At 43.8% G+C, this 13778-nt stretch overlaps 1 long non-coding RNA gene across 9 annotated transcripts; it reads right to left on the reverse strand.

The window, feature by feature from the left end:
• Positions 1–2166: 2166 nt before the first annotated feature.
• LOC125747211 (uncharacterized) lies at positions 2167–2711 on the reverse strand. 9 transcript variants are annotated; one of them, XR_007399246.1, is made up of 3 exons: positions 2478–2711; positions 2374–2425; positions 2167–2295 (listed from the first exon to the last, which is right to left on the reverse strand). It is a non-coding gene; the product is annotated as an uncharacterized LOC125747211 (long non-coding RNA). The 9 variants fall into 9 exon arrangements; XR_007399251.1 differs by having other exon boundaries at positions 2374–2399; positions 2452–2711; XR_007399245.1 differs by having other exon boundaries at positions 2194–2269.
• Positions 2712–13778: the final 11067 nt, after the last annotated feature.

Here is a 13778-nt window from a genome sequence, read left to right on the forward strand (position 1 = left end):
AGAATGTGTACACAAAGGAACCAAGAAAAAAGAAGTTTCTGGTTAAAGAGGAGTTTTCCCTCACAGTGACCAATCTCTTTGACAGTGTGGAATTTGTGATGAAGATTTTCTTTGCATCCCTTTAACTGGGACAAATAAGGTTATTCTGTTTTTTTTAATTATTATTATTTTTATTATTATGGCCTGCCAAATGGAGATGCCCCCCCCACCCACACCATGGGTGTTGCCATCCTGTACATATCAGTCGCAAGCAATCTTGTGATTTCGCCTGTATCCTGACACCGTTGCTAAATCTCGGTGGTGCGTCAGTGTCACGATGTCACAGATGTTTTGGACGGACTATAAGGAAGGTATCATATGCAGTTCTGTTGTTTCTTTCATTTTCTTTTGAAATGTTAATGGTGGACTTTGAAAGGACGGTAACATTTCAAATGACATCATACATTCTTCTTCCACAGGCTTTTTCTTTTTTCTTTTAAAGTGGGCTTATTCTTCCCTCGGTTGTTTACAGGGAAAAATGTACTTATGTGGAGAGAAGCTGAATGAATCTCTGTTTAGGTGTGTGCATCCAGATCCTCCATCGCCATCAAAGCCCCATGATCCTTGTTCCCAATAGTGATGGGCAAAATGAAACTTCATGAACCATTTGCTGTATTTTTTGACTCCACTAGATGGTGCTGTCTGTTCAAAAAAGGGCTCAAAGCATGCCCCAAAGCAAGCCAAGAGCACCATCTAGTGGAGTCAAAAAATACAGCAAATGGTTCATGAAGCTTCATTTGTCCATCATTAGTTCCCAAGCGCACCGCTTTGCAGGAGGGCAGGCTCTGCTGCCGTTTACATTTTGTCTGACCCACCACCGGAGGCAGCTTTGTCTGTGTAACCCCCTCCCCGGCCAGTGTCAGTAATGTCAGTATTTCTAATGAAGTATTAAGGTTTTACAAGTGGACAATGACTAGGGCATCACCATCATCTCCACCAGAACGATGTAGCATTTTTTTTATATATATATATAATTGTGTGGTGCTTTGCAGATTCGGGTAAGCAAGATCACTTGTTAATTTGTTGCTATTATTATTATGTAGATGAAATTCTGGAAAGCACAGACATTAATGCACATTTTTTTCTGGCTAAGTGGTGGAAAAGATGCAAGGTAAAGGCCCTGTTGCTTGTGGACGTACCTTGGACTCCATGGCAGAAGTCTGCTGTTAAAGAGCGTGCTTAATATTAAAAAAATAAGAAAACAGAAGCACAAGTCACGAACCACTAACCCTTTTTGTTTTTGGCACCAGAAGGAAGAAGCAGTCTCTCATGACCCCACAAATGGATTAGCTTACATAGTTTACAGGTTTACTGGTGTTTATTTAGCTCACGGGTTTGACTTCCGTTAATCCAAACTTACAGTCTTCTGGTGTCAAGTCGAATTATCTAGCTGTAATACACTGCGCATTTGCCTGTCAGTGCAAAACATAGCTTAAAATATATAGATGTACTTTCCTTATATGTTCATCAAAACAGGCCTGGGTCTAAATGTACCTGTAAGTGTATTGCATTTTTTTTCTTTCCTTTTAGAAAGTTCTGTCTGTGGGTTGGCGCCCAGAAAATGTCTAATAATAGGGTCTCTTGTCGAATTTTTATGGCACGTCTGTTTTGATGAGTTCTGCTTCCTGGAAGGGTTGTCAGAGGATTAGAGGAGACTTTTTGACAAGTTTGTTCCGGGCCGCTTGAGAACTCAAGAATAGGTTTGGCTCTCGTTGTTCTTAGTGTCGCGAGGTAGAGAATCCATCATCATCTGTGCCTTCAGGAGAGATGCCCTGAGCCAAAGTGGATCTTCCCCACCCTCAAAGATTAGTGGTGTCAGAAGAGGGAATACTAATCTGACAAGTGATCTGAAAATCTTACCAGGGACAGAGCACCCCCCCCCCCCCCAAAAAAAAAAATAAAAATCCTGCAGCCCACTTTCCTGTACTTCATTGGCAGGACATCTCAGATGTTAGCAGGATGCTATGGTGCTCTGGTTCATCAATATGTTCATAACTGTACTTGTCAGAGCGCTACCCTCCTCCCCCCCACTTCAAAGGTATTCTTCACTGGCAGAACTTGGAACAAACAAGCTCACCTTCTGATGCCTTTGTACTGATCCGGCAGATCCCTGAGGCCAGATACTATCCAGCTGCAGTTACTCAGGGCATACCTCTGTTGAATTCAGTCTCCCCATACCTTTGTTCATTTCAGTCTCCCCATACCTGTGATTATTTCAGTCTCCCCATACCTGTGATTATTTCAGACTCCCCATACCTGATTTCATTTCAGACTCCCCATACCTGATTTCATTTCAGTCTCCCCATACCTGATTTCATTTCAGTCTCCCCATACCTGTGATTATTTCAGTCTCCCCATACCTGATTTCATTTCAGTCTCCCCATACCTGATTTCATTTCAGTCTCTCCATACCTGTGATTATTTCAGTCTCCCCATACCTGATTTCATTTCAGTCTCCCCATACCTGATTTCATTTCAGTCTCCCCATACCTGTGATTATTTCAGTCTCCCCATACCTGATTTCATTTCAGTCTCCCCATACCTAATTTCATTTCAGTCTCCCCATACCTGATTTCATTTCAGTCTCCCCATACCTGTGATTATTTCAGTCTCCCCATACCTATGATTATTTCAGTCTCCCTATACCCATCTAAGTGCTTCCACTGAAAATGTAAAAACAAAACTAAAAAACACTGTTCTTCCAACACTATAGAAAGAGCTCCCAAATGCTCCAAAAGCCCTCGTGCCCCATTGCCCCTCCACAGAGGAGCTGAGGTGCAGTCAAGGGTCAGGGACGGGCAAACGTGTCACTGCAGTGCACACCTGCCCCTCATTGCATTCATTGTTCTGAAGCAGCACACTGCCATACTTGTCAGCTGTTTTGTTCATGCTTGTATGAATTCTTAAGAGCCTTCAATGGGCAATTTCCTGTTAAAAAAAAGAACCTCTCTGACTGCCTTCTCATTATGTGGCAGCTTACTTTTGAATATTCCAGCATCAGTCAGCCTGATTCAAGGGGTCTTGCTATCCTTAGGTCAGTGTCCTCCTTGCCTGGTTAAATGATGCCATTTTAATTTGAGGGGAGAGAAAGCAAGCCCCGATCGATATCTCATTCTCAGCCACGAGGCAGTGCAAAGGTGAGTAGCCAACAGCCAGGCTACAACTCACTTCTCTGCAACCTAGATAAAACCTTTTATGCCCTCCAAATTTTATTTTCTCTATACACAACGATAGCTGTAAGATGAGCTTCAGAATTAACTTCACGAAGACGTGTTTTAATCCTGAGACCAAATACGCAGTCGGTCCTTTGGTATGGTGTTAAGTCCCTGATTTGTCTTGATCCTTTGCTGCACAAAGAGGTGTGTTAAGGGGGAAAATGTCAGAACACGTTGGTAAGACTCCTGCACTTGATTTCTGTGTGAAGGAATGTGCATAGCATGCTCCTTTTAGATAATTGGTTCGCCCAAGCTGAAACGCGGTACAGGCAGCGGGAAAGGCATGTAGAAGAGAGGGCTGTGTGTGATACTGTTAATCTAATGGTGTACGTCTCTTGCATGGTGGTTCTTCAGTAAAATCAACACTGGCTTCCGGACAGCGTGATACCCGAGCCGTATCAGTTTGATGTGCTTCTTACAACTGATCGGGTAAAACGGTGCTACTATGGTGAATTAAAAAAATCTTGATATTTGTGATAATAAGAAACAGCACACGTTAATCTCTGGGTGTGAAATAGAAGCTGGAATTTGATATTAGTTGTTGACTAACCTTAAGCTAAGAGAATCATAGAGTGGGGAAAATGACCTTTCACCTCACTGGTTCCCTGGAAGCTGATGCAAAGTAACTGGTTACGGTAAAATCAGTATTAAAGGTGCATTGTTTTGAAAAGTGAACTTGGTCAGTTTTGGGTGCTTAACTACAGAACAGTCCTCTATCCTCAGAGTTAAGCTAAGCAGGTAGTTGTCTAATTGTTGTTAATTGTAACAATTTAGGTTTTAAATCAAATGTTTGAGATGGAAAATTGTGCACCAATGAGATAATGTCTAATATAATTTTTTTTAATGAAATGAAAAAATATATAATCTCCTTTAAATATGAAAACAAAATATTACACTACTCCAAGAAGGTGTGTATAATTGTGGGAATAAAACATAAAACATAATTTACAAAAAGGAATATCTTTTACATATTCAGTAAAATGCACTTTGTATACCAGTATGTGCATAATTGCTATGCCTCTTTGATAAACACATGATGCTATATGTATTGTAATATAAATATATATTTTACTATTTATTTACTTTCCTATATAGGTGTGAAATCACACTCATGAGACAAGGCAAAAATGTGCTGGTATACATGTGTCTTTTTTGCATATTGAAAGTATATTCCTGCTTTGCTGTTTGAGTTTGGGGGGGGGGACTGTAAGATAATTGAATTTCATTTCCATGTACAAAGTCAAGAAACAAATATCCAGTAATAGGTAAATCAGGGATTGCCAGACTCAGAGAGATTATTAATTGTAGTTTTCTGTAGTTAGGTTTTTTGTGCACTATGCTGCGGAAGACTTTTATTACAGAACACCTGTTTTTTTTTATTATATTTATTTATTTATTCTGTTTTCACGTTGTCATAGTGCATTGTTTTGCAATGTTAGCGCACCTGCCACCTGCCGTCCATGTCTGTGGAAACACGCAGCGACCCGAAAATGCCGAGGGGTGGAGCGGCGGGGTCCAGAGAGATTTCCGTACACCTTCTTCCGCCGTCATTTCAGGCTGATGTCACCCAGATAGGATTTGATTGATTCCTCAACCAGCCATTCTCATACAGATGGAGATTCTCATAAGGACCTGTATTAGGTAGCACAGGAAGTTAGTGCCCATCCCCCAGTAACACGAATTCTGATTGGTTGGATTCCCAAGCCATTTTACTTATGACCAAATGAAGCTTTATGAACCATTTGCTGTTTTATTCTGACACCACTAGATGGTGCTCTATATTGAGGGGTCTTTGCTTAAATACAGAAAATGGTTCATGAAGCTTCATTTGGCTTCACTAAGCCATTTGTGCCCGCTATGGTTTTCCCCTTGTTAGGGGTGACTTCCATCCTGCATTAGGACTCGCTGGGGTCACCCACTGAGCCTGTGGCTGCAGGGGTGTCTTTTCAGCACCTGGTCTCAGAGTAGCAGTTGGGCAGCCTGCCTGAGCATTCGGTCCTGTCAAAACAGCACTTTTATCATGTATGATGTATTCAGTTCACAGGGTTTAAAAATAAGCACTTGCATATCTTACCTGTTGTTTTTTTTTTGTGTGTTTCGTACTGTTTGTGAGACATCTAACATGTAAGGATTATTTTTTGATAAATCTTACATATTACATATTCCATAATAATATGCAGTATACATTCTAAATATTTATTCATTACTGGTAAATTATGGTGAAGACTACATACATGAAGGTGATAATTGATTAATGAATTACAGTATTCATAAAATGTATTTAAACATTGCCGTTTTTAGTCAGAATAAGATTTTTTTTGCAGTGAAATTGTTCACTTTTGGTGATTTTCTCGCCTCCCTTGGGAGAGGCAGTCACTTTGCACCTATCCCAGCACTAGAAAGTTCCTTGCTGTGGAAGAGAAACAACAGGTCCGATCTGGGTGACAAAATCATCATGATAAACAGAAACATCCCATTGGTGAGTTTCACTTTCATTTCCGGAGTCTGTGTTTGCCCGCCTCGCTCACATGTTCCTCGCAAGGGGAGCCGTGGTGATCGTGTGCTCCTCATAACATTCAGGTTTCACTCTTTCAGCTTCTTCCAGGTCTGAAGGCAACGTTTGCAGATATTATGACCTCTTAGGATGTTGTTTTTTCAGACCTTCCACTGAAATAAAAGTGCTTTCCATTTTTCCTAATTATAATCATCTGCAAAGGTCAATAAAAGCCTGAGCGGCATGTCGAATGGTGTGAGGCTGGGGTTCTTTCTGGATCACTGCTTCCAGGCATGTGCTGTGTTCCAGGTCTTGTGTACTTTCCCTGCGACATTGCAGTTTTCATTGGCTTGCTTCCACCAGTCCATCTTGTTACACCATTTGAGCGCCGTGGGATGGACATGGAAATGGCTTACGCCAGTTATTGCGCTAGGAGGAAAAATGAAAAAAACACCACAGCACCCCCTGCTGTTTTGGAGTTATGGTACAGCCAGCCATGGCAGACTTTCCTTGGAGCTCCCATGTCAGGCCCACCCACCTGAGCCTGGCCCACCCTAAACGCCCTGAGAGGCACTATCAGGGCAGTAGCCCTCAGCTGTCTGCGAACAGCCCTGTGGGTCCTGAAAACTGTGACTGAAAGGCGGAGCCTCCTGTTCTTTGTATAAATGTACATTGACTGTAACCCTGTGAATGATGTAACAATTTCATTATTTGTAATATTGTTATTGGTTTATTTTCTAAAAATGGAAACCCCAACACTCGACTCTCCTCAGTAATAATAATAATAAAAAACAATAAAGTTAATTTGCTGTGTTTCCTGGTTTTTTGATTTTTATTCCTCTGCCTTCATTGTACATTGTAGGAGTTGCATGAATATTTTTTAAGCAAGCCATTTTTATATACAATTGAAAATCTAAATTATAGTCATTGTAATTATCTGTTGAGAGCCATTTTTAATTGCATGAGTAAGAAATGCTAATTTGTAACTAGCTTTACTGGTAAATGGCAGATTCTTTCCAGCCATGCCTGCCATTCTCCTGCCCTCCCGTCAGGACCTGTCGTGCATATGTCCACCTGCCACGAGGCGGGCCAAGAGGGTGCTGGGTTCAAAAGTTTATCCCCAGACACCTGCTGAATCCCCCCATCCCCCAAAAAACGGCCACCCACCTGGCCCTTTTCATGCACCAGTAACCGCGGTGACATTGGACCTGGCAGGGAGGAGTCAGTGAATACTGGGAGACAACCACCGTTTATGTGAGACAGGCATGAAAACTGTGGAGCAACAGTGGAAAGGAGGGTAAAATCTGTGAGGCAGACTAAGTGAACCAGGGAGGGTTATGCAAATAAGGGGATTAGACTTTCAGTGGGTTGGTAGTCAGCCCCATCCATTGGGCTCTCAGATAATCTGGATGGGATAATCTGCAGTCCCCAGCCCAGGACAATGAAAACCAGTGTCATCCGGCATTCTCGCTACCTTAATTCCTTTACTCAAGTAATTGACTAGCCGTATGATATTTTAAATTGTCCCTTGAGTGCTGCCCAGGTGAACCATTGCAGGATTCTGGGCTTCCTGGCATCAGGACCAGATAGCCCTCTGTCTAGGAAGGTGACTGCCCCATACTAGTGATGGGCAATTGAAGCTTCATGAACCATTTACTCTATTTTCTGACTCCATTAGATGGTGCTATCTGTTCATAAAAGGGCTCAAAGCATGGCCCAAAGTGAACCAAGAGCACCATCTAGTGGAGTCAAAAAATACAGCAAATGGTTCATGAAGCTTCACTTGCCCATCGCTACCCTCCCTGCGTGCCCATGGCCAAGCTAGTGCTGAAAGCCAGAGATTAATCAAGCTTCTGGTCTGACTGAGTCTTGTATATCGACTCACCTGGGGCCAGTCAGTTTGGAAATCTGCATTTTGGTGTTTACACTGGTGCATAATCTGAAATGCGTCATGCTAAAAATCTAGGGCAGCCGAAAAAAAATGAAAAAATATAATGAAAAATAGAGATTTTCCTGCCCCTACATGTGTACACTAGTCTTACATGAACACATAATTAAAACTCATTCAGTCTTTTTTAAAATAATCTGTTAGACTTTGACCCTGGAGCTGTGATTCTGAAGGTGAACATATGAAAGACAGGCTGTCAAAAGCATAGCAGCGTGTTCTGAGAGCCAGTCTGTAGCAGGTGTTGTTGGCACCACCCCAGAAGGCCACGTTCTTAGGATCTGGGACAGGGGGGATCAAGGCACAGAAGGCGCAGAGCGAGGTCACATGTTCCAAGGGTCTCATTGCCAACTTAACAGACAGCATGTCGAATGACCTTTGTGGCCTCACACCCCCAGGGCGTTGTCGAACGATTTTACAGGAAAATGTCACGGGCTTCGTGGGTGACGTTTACCAGCAGTGCAGAAGTTTTCCTGCTGCTGATCAAACAGGAAATGCTCCCTCTGGCTGTAGTCCGCATTGTGACCCTGCTTTTGGATTCCCCTTGAAGAGTTTCAGATCTTCGTGATGTTCGTAAACCTGAATCCCGAAAAACCAGCACTGTAGCACGAAAAGTGTCACATGTCAAGAACAACTGAAGTTGTCTTCTCACAGTCTCAGCTGCCGCTGACAAGCGATGTCCTATTTGTCCTGAAGCTAAAACTTCCTTGAAAAGTCAGAAGGTAGCAGTTAACTCTGTGACTGCTGCCCTCTGCTGGACAATCATATGCTGGCACAATGCATAAAAATCAGGATTCATAAAAAAGGATTCATCAATATCCTGAGTCTGTAAACAAAGTCATATTTCTGTCTGTGTGAAGACAACACATGAATCAGATGCAAAGACAAGAAAGCGGAGGGGAAATAAATAACTAAATAAAACGTGCTACATGATATTAAATGTAACCGACAGATTAATTTAAAGCTGTTTAGTTCCCCTGTTTTTTTCCCCTGTTTTGTTCCCATTTTGCTCCCCTGTTTTGTTCTCTCACTTGCATTAGGGGCTTGCAGCAGCAGTGCTGCTCTTGAGGACAGGTTCCTTCACCCTGTCGGCCCACACAGGCCAGACTGCACCACATATCCATGACCTTTGCTCACTCGGGGGTCCAGGGGGAGGGTCGCAGCATTGGACGCTGAAGCGGAGGTGGTGGTGTCCTATCGTCTGCACGGTCCAAAATAAAACCTGGCAGGCGTGGCTTTAAAAACTCTCAGCGGGCGCAGGCCTCTGACCCTGTTGCCATGGAGATGGGCTGGATTATTGGCGTGGGGGGGGGCTGTCACAGAGGTGAGGGGCCTCTCTGGCAAGGCGGTGCTTTAGGGACCCATTATGGCCTATTTGGAACAGAGAAAAGGGAGATCGGCAGACTGACAGAAACAAGCTTTTGTTCTCTCACGAAGGTGCTCCAAATGGCCCCAACCCCCCAGCCTAGCCTGCCCCCCCCCATTTCAATGTCATTGTTCCCTAATTCACCCCTCTCCTATTCTCTCTCTCTGTCTCACCCGCCGTCAGTTGCTCTCTCTTAAATACAAATCTAAACTCCACCACTCAACAAAAATAAGACACAAAAAAATAGCTTTGCCATTAAATGGCAACAATTAAGTATGGTGCCACCGGGAATCCTACTCTGAGAGCTGTTGTTACATAATCTGTGATCCGTGTTCTACCTTCTCCAAGCCCCTATCCTGAACAAAGCACTACTGTATGTGCTCCCACTATGACTGATACGCTGTCCAGCGGACTCCTCTGTCCCGGCCTTCAAAGATGGATCTGCTCTGCCGGGATATGAGGGCATGACCCCTCATCGCGTGAGAGCTGCCCCCAGCCATGTTGATCCTTGTCACAATATAGGACCCTATATGAGCACGCCCCCTTCAGGACAACATGTGGAACACTTCTATTTTTTTTCTTTTCACAACCCCTGATACTGGATGTGGTCCAGGTGGCTTGTCTCTTTCTTGAGACATTGCAGTTCACCACACAAAACCAGAACTTTTCTTCAGAGAAAAAACTGTACTTATTCATACTTTATCCATTTATGTGCAATGATTGTTATAATGATGAGCCATTCATGTTTTATGGAGAACCAAACATATGTCAGAAACCATAAAAGATGATCCAAAGCAGATATTTTTCCTCTGGATCCTTTCTATATATGTGATTACGTTCCAGTTTAGAATATTTAGTTGAGTCCTAGTTTTAGCAGCATTTTGAAAAGAGGGCGATGCTTCCATCTAGTGGCAATTTCCGAGTACTGCTCGATTTTTTTACGTTAAGATTTCATATCAAAGCCGTCTCTCTGTCCATATATTCACTTATCTCTTAGGCTTCAGACTAGTAGGGCAAACAGCTTTTTATGGCCATCCGCAGAAGCATGCAGAGATTATCTTCTATAAATAACTGTGGAATATTAAAATTTGTTTCGCAGTATATGGTTCACAAAAAAAGTTCAGTAAAAAAAAAAAAATAGAAAGCTGAGTCTTTTCCCATTCTGGTCTCAGAAGAAGGCCTGCTTGCAGTTTGTTTGTTTACTGTTCATCATTGCCGTCTCCTTTGAAAAATTTTGCTGCAACAGATTAACATTTATCACACAAATAAACCTTTGATGACCTTATATATTAAATTAACATTTTCCATTTTTCTCCAGCTCTTCTGAAAACAGAACGAAAAAAAAAACTTAATGTAATTTAGTTGTTTGATGTGGTTCCATACATCTGTTTGTAGGGATTTGGTTTTATGCTTTATGCGGACAAGGGATTTCAAACGATTGTTCAGGTTTGTTTTTCTTACAACATTGGAAACATTGGTTAATCCTTTACAGCACCTGGAATTAATTGCAAATGAAGTAAAGGTCTAAATCGGCCATAGGGGGGCAGTGCAGGATAGTTCTGGAAAAAAATAATCTCTAAGCTCACCTTGACCACCTGAGGTTCTTTTGCCCTTTGTCGAGGAAAGATCTGCTGATGAGACCAGCAGACACATCCATCAAATAAGACAGATAAGTGTCACAAAAGCTAAGAGTAACGTCTTCCTTAGCATAATTCCCCCAGAGATCCCCATCCCATGCTTCTGAAGCAAACTATAAAGGTTATTGCCCAGCCACACTGTCCTCTACTGTAATCGTTTGGAGACTATAAAATATTTGTTCAAAGTGTTAGGGAAGCTGAGTCTATGTGAAGTGCTAGCAAAATACCAGTGGTTAACAGACTCCAGGGGGTCTGTCTGCTCCGATATTCAAAAGTAATGTGGTTTTACCACGGGTCATAAAAAATGAATCTCATAAAACTGAATAAATAAAATAATTTATGCTTTTTAACAATACAATGTACAGAAATAAAAGCTGGTAGCAAATTATGCTGATAGCAAATTATATCGAGCTTGTGATGTTGGTTATTTTAGGAGTTTTTTGCATCCTCTCCTCCGCTGTCATCTGGCTTTCTTTCTTTCTTTCTTTCTTTCTTTCTTTTCCCTGTTTTTGCATTATTCTCTCTTCATAATGTTGTAATGCAGGGGTGGCATGGTGGTGCAGTGGTTAGCACTGTTGCCTCACACCTCTGGGACCCGGGTTTGAGTCTCTGCCTGGGTTACATGTGTGTGGAGTTTGCATGTTCTCCCCATGTCATCGTGGGGTTTCCTCCGGGTACTCCGGTTTCCCCCCACAGTCCAAAGACATGCTGAGGCTAATTGGAGTTACTAAATTGCCCGTAGATGTGCATGTGAGAGTGAATGGTGTGTGAGTTTGGCCCTCCATCCTGGGTTGTTACCTGCCTCATGCCCATTGCTTCCGGGATAGGCTCCGGACCCCCCGTGACCCAGTAGGATAAGCGATTTGAAAAATGGTGATGCATCACAGCACACCCATGTACATTCACCGGCCACTTTATTAGGCACACCTGTCCAACTGCTCATTGACACAGATTACTGATCAGCCAATCACATGGTGGCAACTCAATGCATTTAGGCATGTTGACATGGTCAAGACGAACCGCTGTAGTTCAAATGAATGGGGAAGAAGGGTGATTTAAGTGGCTTTGAATGTGGCATGGTTGTTGGTGCCAGACGGGTTAGTCTGAGTATTGCAGAAACTGCTGATCTTCTGGGATTGTCACACACAACCATCTCTAGGGTTTACAGAGAATGGTCCGAAAAAGGGAAAACATCCAGTGAGCGGCAGTTCTGTGGGCAAAAATACCTTGTTGATGCCAGAGGTCAGAGGAGAATGGCCAGAGTGGTTCGAGCTGATAGAAAGGCAACAGTAACTCAAATAACCACTCGTTACAACCAAGGTATGCAGAAGAGCATCTCTGAACGCACAACATGTCGAACCTTGAGGTAGATGGGCTACAGCAGCAGAAGACCACACCGGGTGCCACTCCTGTCAGCAAAGAACAGGAAACTGAGGCTACAATTCGCACAGGCTCACCGAAATTGGACAATAGAAGATTGGAAAAATGTTGCCTGGTCTGATGAGTCTCGATTTCTGCTGCGACATTCGGATGGTAGGATCAGAATTTGGTGTCAACAACATGAAAGCATGGATCCATCCTACCTTGTATCAACGGTTCAGGCTGGTGGTGGTGGTGTAATGGTGTAGGGGACATTTTCTTGGCACACTTTGGGCCCCTTAGTACTAATTGATCATTGTTGCAACGCGACAGCCCTTTATGACCACAGTGTACCCATCTTCTGATGGCTACTTCCAGCAGGATAATGCACCATGTCATAAAGCTCGAATCATCTCAGACTGGATTCTTGAACATGACAATGAGTTCACTGTCCTCAATGGCCTCCACAGTCACCAGATCTCAATCCAATAGAGCATCTATGGGATGTGGTGGAACGGGAGATTCGCATGATGGATGTGCAGCCAACAAATCTGCAGCAACTGCGTGATTCTATCATGTCAATATGGACCAATATCTCTGAGGAATGTTTCCAGTACCTTGATGAATCTATGCCATGAAGGATTAAAGCAGTTCTGAAGTCAAAAGGGGGTCCAACCCCCCCCCCCCAGGGTGTGTATGTGAGAGAAAGAGAGAGAGAGAGAGAGAGAGAGAGAGAGAGATGGGCTGCTCATCTGTTCCATCCCCAACGCAGATTTCATTAGCGTTTCTCCCAGCAGCCGCGGCAGCGACTCCCGAGACTCGTGTCTAAATAAAGCCGCGGCTGTGATGAAAGAGCGAAGCTGCTCTGCCCCCCCCCCCCCCCCCCCCCCCCACCCTCGCTGATCTCCTCAGGATTCCCTCCCACTTCTGAAGTCCCAAAGCCGCTTAGAATGGCCAAGGCCAGGTTCACCCTCATTCCAGATTCTCCTTTTTTACGTTTCTTCTAAGGGGGCGTGGCACGTCATGCACCTGTTACGCAGGCTGTGGGCCATTCGATGAGCGGTGGTGGTGATGGGGATGGTGGTGGGGGGGGGGATGGTGGTGGGGGGGGGGATGGTGGTGGGGGGGGGGGGGGGGGGGGATGGTGGTGGTGGGGATGGTGGTGGGGATGAGAAGAAAAATAACGATGTACCTTTTGTCTCAGTAAATCCTTCAGTAAATCCGCATTAAATGAGTCCCTGCAGTAAATATCTAATTAATAAACAGGAAATAATTAGAAATTTTAAGATAGGCAACTTGTTTGTTTTGCCGAAAATATTCACTACCCCCCTCCCCATGGGTCACCCAGCGCATCTTAGTCCCAGGAGGCTTCTGAGGCATGTTCATGTGACCCCCCCAGGGGAGAAATCAGATTGGCATCATGTCCCAGGAGGACAGTTGTCTCTAATCTTTTCCATTAGCTGCAGCTAGTGCTGCCTTCCCACAGGGGGCGATGGTGAGTCCACTCAGCCATGTCTGATGGTGCACCAGAGCTGCCCCGGGCTGGCTGTTACCTGCCAGTTGCCATGTGCACAGCATCACCGAGAGCTGTGACGCATCAGCTCCAATGCCCCCAGGGCCGTGACAGTCACCTGTAGTTGCTAAGTGGCTTGTTAGATTCACTGCATTTACCATGTGACAAAAGGATGGGTCGCGGAATAGGCAAGATTGAAAACGGGGCTGA

The sequence above is a fragment of the Brienomyrus brachyistius genome, chromosome 8, assembly GCF_023856365.1.
Source record: "Brienomyrus brachyistius isolate T26 chromosome 8, BBRACH_0.4, whole genome shotgun sequence".
NCBI classification, from domain to species: domain Eukaryota; kingdom Metazoa; phylum Chordata; class Actinopteri; order Osteoglossiformes; family Mormyridae; genus Brienomyrus; species Brienomyrus brachyistius.